Source organism: Panthera onca, chromosome E1 (genome assembly GCF_046562875.1).
Source record: "Panthera onca isolate mPanOnc1 chromosome E1, mPanOnc1 haplotype 2, whole genome shotgun sequence".
NCBI classification, from domain to species: domain Eukaryota; kingdom Metazoa; phylum Chordata; class Mammalia; order Carnivora; family Felidae; genus Panthera; species Panthera onca.
This window is the reverse complement of record NC_138352.1, coordinates 4,635,922-4,646,537: the sequence shown is the minus strand read 5'-3', so window position 1 is coordinate 4,646,537 and position 10,616 is coordinate 4,635,922.

The following is a 10,616-nucleotide window of genomic DNA, read 5'->3' as shown; positions in this document are numbered from 1 at the left end:
AAAGCTAATAATGGCACACATGTTCCTGGCACGAAGAGCTTCACGCACAATAATTAACTTAACCCTCATAGTAACCCAGTGGTGTAGGTCTGGTTGCCAGTGTTACCAAAGGAAAATGAGGCAAAGCGTCCAGTGATGTGCCCAAGACCACACAGCTAGTGTGGCCCACACCCAGGCAGCGATCGAAAACCACTCACTCTCCTTTGCAGAATGTATACAAACAAAGTGCCCAGCACAGCGTGGGATACAGTGAGTTAAGTGCCAGTTGACTTCCTACCTCTTCCTCTTCCTGAAGAGCCACCCAAACTACAAGGTTAAGACTGGGTTATAGGGGCACCTGGGTGGCTCAGTGGGTTGGATGTCCGACTTTGGCTCAGGTCACGATCTCACATTTGGTGGGTTCGAGCCCCGCATCGGGCTCTGTGCTGACAGCTCAGAGTCTGGAGCCTGCTTCGGATTCTGTGTCTCCCTCTCTCTTTGCCCCCCCCCCCCCCCCCCCCGCACCGCTCATCTCTGTCTCTCTCTCAAAAATAAACATTTTTTTTTTAAACTGAAAAAAAGACTGAGTTGTACTGTGTCCCACCACTACCTTCCTAACACAGTCAAGACACTTAGAACAGGGAGCCGAGCAAGCCAGTGCCATGGAGCTCAGCGCTTTGAGTGACAACAGCTTCTCTGCTCAGGGCCGGGTGTGTGTGTCCCCATTCAGCTACATTCAGGCGCCAGTCCAGCCGTGGACCATTTCCTGTGTCAGTGGTGCTCAACTTTGTTCTAGCTGCCAAATCCTCATATGCTGGGGCTTTAAAAGACAAAAAGGGAAGCGGGCAGTGGAGAGTTGAGCCCGGGGAGAGGTCACTGAGACAGCTGTTCTGAAAAACCAAACAGCATCCGCGGGTTCCAAATGGTGCAAATGCTCTTTCAGTGCCTCCGCGCCGCTGTGAGAGTAACAACTTGTAAATTGCATTTCGGAAGTGACACTTGTTCCGCTGTAGTTTCTGTGTGGCTGTCCCTTCTCCAGAGGCCTTCTGCCCTTGATTCCAAGGTCTGCCAGCCTTGCCTTTGGCCCGTGTCCCTGAAAAACTCAAAATCAGTTTCTAGGGCAGTGAAGGTATAGGTAAATTTTTCTCTTTTTTTATTTTTATTTTTGTTTTTAATTTTTCTTCATCTTTATTTATTTTTGAGAGAGAGAGAGAGAGAGAGAGACATTGTGCGAGCAGGGGAGGAACAGAGAGAGGGGGAGACACAGAATCCAAAGCAGGCTCCAGGCTCCGAGCCGTCAGCACAGTGCCCGACGCGGGGCTTGAACTCACGAACCGTGAGATCGTGACCTGAGCCGAAGTCGGATGCTCCACCGACTGAGCAAACCAGGTGCCCCTTTGTTTTTTTATTTTAGTGAGAGACAGAGAGAGACAGAGAGAGAGCACACATGAGGGGAGAGGGGCAGAGGAAGAGAATCTTAAGCAGGCTCCACACTCAATGCAGAGCCCAATGCAGGGCTCAATCCCACAACCCTGGGGTCATGACCCGAACTGCCATCAAGAATTAGATGCTCAACCAACTGAGCCACCCAGGCACCTAGAATTTTTCTCTTAAAAAAAAAAAAATCCCTTAATTGCTATTACAGTGTTTCTGAAATGATAGCAAACGACTTAAAAGCAAAATAAATAACAGTGGGCAGGGGCGCCTGGGTGGCTCAGTTGGTTAAGCGTCTGACTTTGGCTCAGGTCATGATCTCACGGTTCGTGAGTCTGAGCCCCAGGTTGGGCTCTGTGCTGGCAGCTCGGAGCCTGGGGCCTGCTTTAGATTCTGTGTCTCCCTCTCTCTCTGCCCCTCCCCACTGCTCACGCTCTGTCTCTCTCTCTCTCTCAAAAATAAATAAAACATAAAAAAAAAAAATAACAGTAGTGCATTTACTAAGCAGAAGTAGGATAAAGAGAGCCCATACATGAAAGGAAGAAATGTTTTGGTGGCCCATTTCTTCCTGTTTCTTATGCTTACATAAGCGTAAGGGTGTGTGTGTCCCCATTCAGTTTCCCTTGGCTAAGGATGGATCCACATAGTCCAGATTTCCAAGAACTTTCCAGACTATCACCACCCATTTGTAGGGCACAAGAGTGCTGAGTATTTATGCTTTCCTGTGGAACCCCAGGTTGTGATTTCAAACATAACCCAGATCCACCAAGCATTAAATGCTAAAACCCTTCCTACTTTTCTCACCAGCAAATGCTTATCTAAACCGAGAAGGGGTGTTTATCTTGAGCGTTAATTGAAAATATTAACCACAAAACCAGAAATCCTGGGTCTAATCCTCAAGAGCTTTCCAAGTGAAAACTTCTTCATCAAAAACATGTCTTCATCCAAAAGAGTATATTTCAACCCACAACGTTCGACAGGAGAGATGGAGAATTGTCTCAGGTATAGAGAGAGATTTATGTTAAGGATTTGGCTCAGGTAATTGTGGGGGACTGGCAAATCCAATGTGTCCAGGGTATGCCAGCAGGATAGAAACCCAGGGAAAGGTTGATGTTTCAGCCTTGAGCGGGAAGGCAGCCTGGAGGCTGAACTCCTTCCTCAGGGACCTCAATCTTTTCATGTAATGCCTTCAACTGAAGGTATTATAGAAGGTAATCTGATTTCCTCAAAGCCTGCTGATTTAAAGGTTAATCACATCTAAAAATGACCTCCTCCACAGAATCCAGACTTGCATGTGACCAAAAGCTGGGTACTGGGGACTAACCAAGTTAACATGCAAAATTAATCATCATAAGCATGAATCAAATCAAGAGCAGATATCTGTATGAATCTTTTCTAAATATTCCTCCTCTGGACATCGATCTCCTATGCCTATGCTATTTTTTTTTTTTTTAACTAATGCTAACTTTATATCAATAGGTCATGGACATGAGGCTTTAAAAAAATAGCAGTGATGGGGCGCCTGGGTGGCTCAGTCGGTTGAGCGCCCGACTTCGGCTCAGGTCATGATCTCACAGCTCGTGAGTTCGAGCCCCGCATCGGGCTCTGTGCTGACAGCTCAGAGCCTGCAGCCTGCTCAGATTCTGTGTCTCCCTCTCTCTGCCCCTAACCCACTTGCATTCTGTCTCTGTCTCTCTCAAAAATAAACATTAAAAAAAATTTTTTTTTAAATAGCAGTGATGGGGCACTTCATGGCTCAGTCAGTTGAACGTCCAATTCCTGGTTTTGGCTCAGGTCATGATCTCATGGCTCAAGAGATCGAGCCCACTATGGCCTCTGTGCGGACAGTGCAGCCCCTGCTTGGGATTCTCTCTCTCCCTCTTTCTCTGCCTTTCTCTCACTTTCTCTCTCAAAATAAATAAAGAAACTTAAAAACAAAAACAATACTGCAGTAGGCCTGTCACCCACAAAGACCTTCTGTGTTAAGAAAAATCAGGAAGGGGCGCCTGGGTGGCGCAGTCGGTTGAGCCTCCGACTTCAGCCAGGTCACGATCTCGCGGTCCGTGAGTTCGAGCCCCGCGTCAGGCTCTGGGCCGATGGCTCGGAGCCTGGAGCCTGTTTCCGATTCTGTGTCTCCCTCTCTCTCTGCCCCTCCCCCGTTCATGCTCTGTCTCTCTCTGTCCCAAAAATAAATTAAAAAAACGTTGAAAAAAAAAAAAAAAAAAAAAAAAAGAAAAATCAGGAAGCTTCTTTGACTCTGTCCAACTAACAAAGTCAACAAATCTTGTTAATGTATCCCTATTGGTATTTTACTGACCATGTATCTATACCTCTTCCAGGAAATCTTTTTTTTCTTAAGCTTACTTATTTATTTTGAGAGAGAGAGAGAGAGAGAGGGAGGGAGGGAGGGAGAGACAGAATCTCAAGCAGGCTCCTTGCTGTCAGCACAGACCCCGATGCAGGGCTTGAACCTACAAACTGTGAGATCAAGACCTGAGCCAAAATCAAGAGTTGGACATTCAACCAACTGAGCCACCTAGGCTCCCTGTGGAAATCCTAATTTTTCTAACTAAAAAAAAAAATTTGTTTTTGGTCATGGCCCCTTTTGAGAAGCTTATGAAGACAATGGACTTTCTGCCCAGAAAATATGCCTAAACAGGCACGCAGATGACATTTACCATCTGATTTCACAGATTCTGAAGCCCAGACATGCATGATTGCCAAGTTCAGAATTCTTTAAAAATGTTCCCTGGGCATCCACAGAGCAGGCACTGGGCGGCAGGGATGCAGAGAAGAATGAGCCACGGCCCCACCCTCCAAAACTCAGTCTCAGGGGATCAGTAAGAACATGACGCTCTACACAGAAAGGCTGAACTGTGGGAAAGAGGGGGTGAGGAGTACCAAAGGGACCCCTAATTTAGGCTTGCGAGGTCCGAAAAGGCTGCCTCCCAAAGAGGTGCTGGGACACGTGGAATTCTGCCTGAGTCCTGCCTGGTGTTTCTGGCAGAGGGAAATGACGGGCAAGAGAGAGTGTGGATTGTTAGAGAAAATACTTTTCCGGATTGCTGATGGACAAGATGGGAGGTAGCAGGGTGAGGCTGGGGATTAAAGAACAGGTGGTGTCCTGATGCAGAAGGGCGTAAACCAGGGGTCGGCACGTTCTTTCCTGGTTAGGGTGCGACAGTAACTGTTTTAGGCTTTTCCGGGTCCTCTGGTCACCACGGTAACTTCTCACCGTGGCCTTTGTAGCACAAAGACAGCCATAGCTAGATAACATGCAAATGAATGGTGTGAATGTGTTCCAATGAAACTTGAGACACGCTGAAATTGATTTAATTTTTAAATCCACGGTCTTCATTTATTTATTTGTTTTTCGCAGTTTTAGGTCCACACAAAAATTGAGCAGAAAATCCAGAGAATTCCCAGACGCCGCCTCACCCCCACCCACCGGACGGTTTCCCCTATTCACATTTTGCATTAATGTGGGACGTGGGCTACAACCGATGAGTCACTGTTGATGCCCTGTTGTTACTGCAGGCCATGGTTTACATCAAGGTTCACTCTTGGTGTTGTATATTCTATGGGTTTTGACAAATGTATAATGTGAGGTACCTGCTATTACAGTATCCTATAGAATATTTTCATATAGAATAGTCTCACTGCCCTAAAAGCCCACGTATTCTATTTATCCCTCCCTTCCTTCCCTGAGCTGCTGGCAAGCCCTGATTTTTTACCATCTCCAAAGCTTTGCCTTTTCCGCAATGTCATACGGTTGGAACCCTACAGCAGGTGTCCTTTTCAGACGGGCTTCTTTCACTTGATGTTATGCATTTAAGGTTCCTCAAGATCTTTTCACAACTTCCTAACTCACTTATTTTCAGCACCGAATAATATCCCCTTGTCCGAATGGACCACAGTTTACTTATCCGTTCACCTATCGAGGGACCTCTTGGTTGCTTCTAAGTTTTGGCAATGAGGACTAAAGCCGCCATAAACATTCATGGGCAGCTTTTTAGGCGGACATGTTTCAACTCATCTGGGGAGACACCAAGGAACACGACTGCTGAATCAGATGGGAAGAGTACGTTTAGTTTTGTAAGAACCCATCGAACTGTCTTCCAAAATGGATGGACCATTGTGCACTCCCACCAGTGATGAACGAGAGTTCCTCGTTGCTCTACACCCTCACGAACATTTGGTGTTGTCAGTGTTTGGATGGTAGGCATTCTATTGGGTGTGTAGTGGTGCCTCATTGCTGGTTTTTGGTTTTGGTTTTGTTTTTTTTTAATTTTTTTTTAACGTTTATTTATTTTTGGGACTGAGAGAGACAGAGCATGAACGGGGGAGGGGCAGAGAGAGAGGGAGACACGGAATCAGAAGCAGGCTCCAGGCTCTGAGCCATCAGCCCAGAGTCTGACGCGGGGCTCGAACTCATGAACCGTGAGATCGTGACCTGAGCTGAAGTCGGATGCTCAACCGACTGAGCCACCCAGGCGCCCCTTTGTTTTTGTTTTTAAGTTTATTTATGTTGAAAGAGAGGGGAGTGAGAGAGGGAGCGCAAACATGGGGGAGGGACGGAGAGAAAGACAGAGGATCCCAAGCAGGCTCTGCACTGTCAGTGCAGAGCCCAATGGGGGGGCTCAAACTCACAAACCGAGAGGTCATGATCTGAGCCACAATCAGGAGTCAGACGCTTCACTGACTGAGCCACCCCAGCGCCCCTCATTGCTGTTTTAATCTATAATTCTCTTACAGCATATGATGCTGAAAATCTTTTTATATGTTTATTTGCTATCTGTATATCTTTTTTGGTGAGGTACATCTGTTAAGATCTTTTACCCATTTTTAAATTCAATTGTTTGCTTCCTCATTGTTGAGTTTTAGGAGGGTTTTCTTGTCTATTTTGGATATGATGCACATCATTTTCACATGTCGCATTCTTCTGATTTTTCCCCAACAATTTAAAAACGTAAAAATTATTGTCAGCTTGTGAGCTGTGACCACATATGACCATGAAAGCACGTGGTGAGACTGATTCAACCCACAGGCCGTCATTTGCCCACCTCTGCTTTAGAAGTTTGGACTTTCTTCTCAGAGCCACAGGGGATTCATTGAATGTCACATGCAGTAAAGAGGTATGGCCAAGTATACACTTTATCACTCGGCCTATAATGAAGCAAGGGCAGGAGTAGGGGGTGCGAGGGAGCCTGCAGCAAGGACACCTATTAGGAGTCTGTTGCAATGATCCAGGTGACGGATGGTGATGGCTTAAATTTAAAAAGTCTTGACGCAGGTGAGGAGCGCTGGGCAGATGCCAGAGATGTTAAGGAAATAAGAGGGTTTGAAGTGGAGGGTATTGAAGAGAGGGGACCCGGGAATGATGCCTAGGTTTCTGACTCAGACAATGAAATGTTACTGCTGCCATTCAGATTCAGAGAACACTGGAGAAGCGGTGAGGTTGGGTGGGAATATCTCAAGCGTGAGGGGCCTCGGGACATCCGTGAGAGGCTAGCCAGTTGCCTGCTGGTTGGAAATCCAGGAGAGACCCCAAGGGCTTTCAAATCACCAGCTGATTCATTACAAAGCCACGGGAGTGGACGTTGGGAGAAGAAAAGGGAAGAAGGAAGGTGGCAGAAGGAAGACCAAGACTGACAAGATAAAGGGGAGAAGGGGATCTGGAAGGAACATTTAGAAAGCGGGCAGGAAACCAGAGGACAGAGAATGGGGTCACGGAAGCCGAGGGAAGCAGGTGCTTCCAGAAGGAGACAGACGCCACAAAGGGATGGCGTGAGGAGGGAAAAGTCGGGGCAATTCACATCACAGGTGGGGTACCGGAAACCAAAAAGCCACCTCCCACCCACCGTCAGGGAAGAAATATGCTTCGAGCTGTTTCTCCATGTGAATTCATTTGCGTTGACCAGCCAGCAAGAAAACGGAGGCTAAATAATCACAAAGCTGTCAGGTTGCTTAGTGTTCATTTGACACCGGAATCAAAAGGCACAGGGAAACTGTACAGAATGTCAAGGCTGCGTTGTTTTCATTAACTGCTTTTCCACTCACGTCCTGTGGAGCGAACCCTCAATTGTGTCCTTACCCGCCCACTTCTGCAGTGTGATTTTCAGTGTTATCCCCACCTGGCACATTCCCCAAACCCGGCTGTCATGCCTTTCCAGAAGTCCTGTGTTACACAGTATCCACTCAATAAATTCCTTTCCTACTAGGTCATCCAGGGTTTGTTTCTTTGCCCAGTGGCCATGGTATGAACATATAAGAACACTGACTGATAAGAGTTTCTGGAAAACAGCCGTATAAAAAAATCTCTAGACTTCTATTGGGATAATTACAAAGCAACCTTCTAGTTCATGCGCAGTCTGTGTGTCATCCAAGAAGGGAAGACCGTGAGGAAGTGACCGGGGTCACCCGGCCAAAAGTTACAGACCGGCTGGAGAGCCCCGGGCTGGCTGGCCACACTGTGACCAACCCTGATGCAGCCACGCCTGAAGCTCGGGTCAGTGGCTATCACTTATAACTCATCATTGTACAGTGCAGTGGTCATCTCCACTGTAGAGGACCAACACCAAAAGTTCTCCTCTGTAAGCTGGAGAAAAGCACAGAATTTCTAGCACCTGCACTGAGAAAACCTACGTGCCTTTTCCACTTTGAAATGCACATCCTCTATGCAGTACTCTTAACGATGGGTATTGGTGAGCCTTAATAAGCAGCTCCTATGGCTGGTCCTTCAGGACTGAAACTTGGCTTGCTGTCCAAGCCCCGCCTGCTTCTAGACTTGGGATTCCAGGATAGAATTCAGTGCCCCATTTCTGAGTGTTTTCTTATCAATTCTTGTCGAATGGGTCTCATCTACTTTATACCATACTTCTCCTTTTCCTCTCTCCTGCCTCCATGACATCCCGGCCCTCTGAACTGAGTCTGGCATTCTGGATTTGCAGCTGGCCTCCTGGTCATGAGCCCAGGTTCTCAGAGACCCTTCTCTTCCCATCCCCTGATAGAGTCGAACCTCCTGACTCAGTATTCCTTTGCTCTCCCCCATTTTCCTACCACCCCTCAAGGTAGACACTTGCTGTTTAGCCTCGATCTGGAGTACAAGGTGTTAGCATTCTGCGCAAAGGACAAATTCCTGAGGCACTCGTTGTTGAAGACTGATCCTGAGGAAGGCCGGTAGGTATTCAGGGCCACCAGCTAAAGTGGTGCCACCAAGTGGCCACGGTGTGAACAAGGGTTAGGATTCATGCCAACTTTGAAATTCTGTGGCTGGCAATTTACGTCATCCTATTTCCAACTTGCACACACTTTGGTCTATACTGTGTCTTGATTTGACCGGGGGAGTCATCCATGCATTCCAAAACAGCTTCCTGTGTACCTACTCTGCCAGGAACTGTGATTGTCCCTCCAAGGGGGGGAGCCAAACACAGTTTTAGGTGGGGAGAGACAGAAAAATACAAGTGGGGAAAGGGGGCATCCTGGTGGTTCAGTCAGTGGACTCTTGATTTCAGCTCAGTTCATGATCTTGAGGTTTCTTGAGATCGAGCCCCACATCTGGCTCCATGCTGACAGTGCACGGAGATTCCTCCGATTCCGTCTCTCTCTCTCTCTCTCTCTGCCTTTCCCCTACTCATGCTTGCTCTCCTTCAAAAGAAATAAATAAATAAACTTTAAAAAAAATTAAAAAAAAAAATACAAGTGGGGAGGGCGGGTGGAGAATAGGCAGGGAGGCCTTCCCGAAGGAAGTGGCATCTAAGCTAACACAAGAAGAATGAGGAAGAGTTGGCTAAGATGGGGAAAGGGACGCTTTTCAGACAGGGAAAACATGGACAAAACATCCAGAGGTACAAGGGAACATTCTGGATGGCATTTAGAAAACCACAAGTAGTGCAAGTCACAGGAACCAGAAACTGTGCGAGGGGAACTGGCAAGAGGCGTCTGAAGAGCTCATGGCAACGAGGCCAGCACACACACACACACACACACACACACACACACACACACACACAGTGTTTACTTGTGCCTGGAACAGTCGCCATGTTTTACACCTGCCAACTCAGCCCATCATCAGCACAAGGCAGTGCTGGTGCCATTGTCATTTCCCATCTACAGACGAGCAATCTGAGGCCCGGAGAAGCTAAGGAGCTTGCCCACATCATACGGGCAGGAAGAGGCAGAGCTGAGGTGTGAACCAGAACCCTGAGCCCCGCCAGTGCCCTTGAGATTTCGCCTGACAGCCACTGAGGATCCGGAAAGAGGAGCCGGATCAGGCGTGCTTTACGGAGAGCACAGGATGCGTGTTCTCTGATGCCAACGGCAAGGCTGAAAGCAAGGATGTCTGGGAGTTAACACTCGAAGAAGATGCCAATGCACATCGGCCAGACCAGGAAGCAAGGGGACAACAGCATGGGACGGGATTAAGGTCAATTGCCAGGTTTCCAAGAATGGAGGCAGGTGCTGACAGGACACCAGCCAAGGCTGCAGGAGGAAAGGGCATGGGGATTGCACTTGGCTGTGACTGCCCAGGGCCTGACATCAACTTGTCTTTTCAGACTGTCCTCTCATCTTTTCAGACTTACCTGCCTGCACTTACCCTAGATGCCCACCTGACTAGAGCCTTTCTTTTTTCTTTTTTTTTTTAATTTATTTATGTTTCAGAGACAGAGAGAGACAGAAGCAGGCCCCGTGCTGTCAGCACAGAACCTGATGCGGGGCTTGAACTCACAAACCATGAGATCATGACCCGAGCCCCAGTCAGATGCTTAACAGACTGGGCCGCCCAGGCAGCCCTAGAACCTCCTTTCTTATGTAAACCCAGACACGTTCTCAAAAGGACTAAAGGAGCATTATAATAAATATATGCTCGTATAATAAAATTAGGTTAAAACATATATAAGAATAAAGAGCAAAATCAGAAATAAAAACATAAACAAGCAGAAATCAAGCTGGGGGGGGGCAGGAAAACGAAACACAAATATTCAAGCTGTAAGGTTTTGCTACTGTGGCTTTAGTTGAGTTCAAGTTTGATGCTAAGCTTCCCAACAAGGCGAAAAGAGAGACAAGGTCATTCACACGGTTGGTATTGATAGAAAAGAGGAAATACACCCATCTGTCAAGAAGGCTTTTGGGGCCCTGGGCTAGTGAAGCTCTGACAAGGGTTTTCAAACTGGAAGTCTCTCTGGTTCCTTACCGGCCCCTCC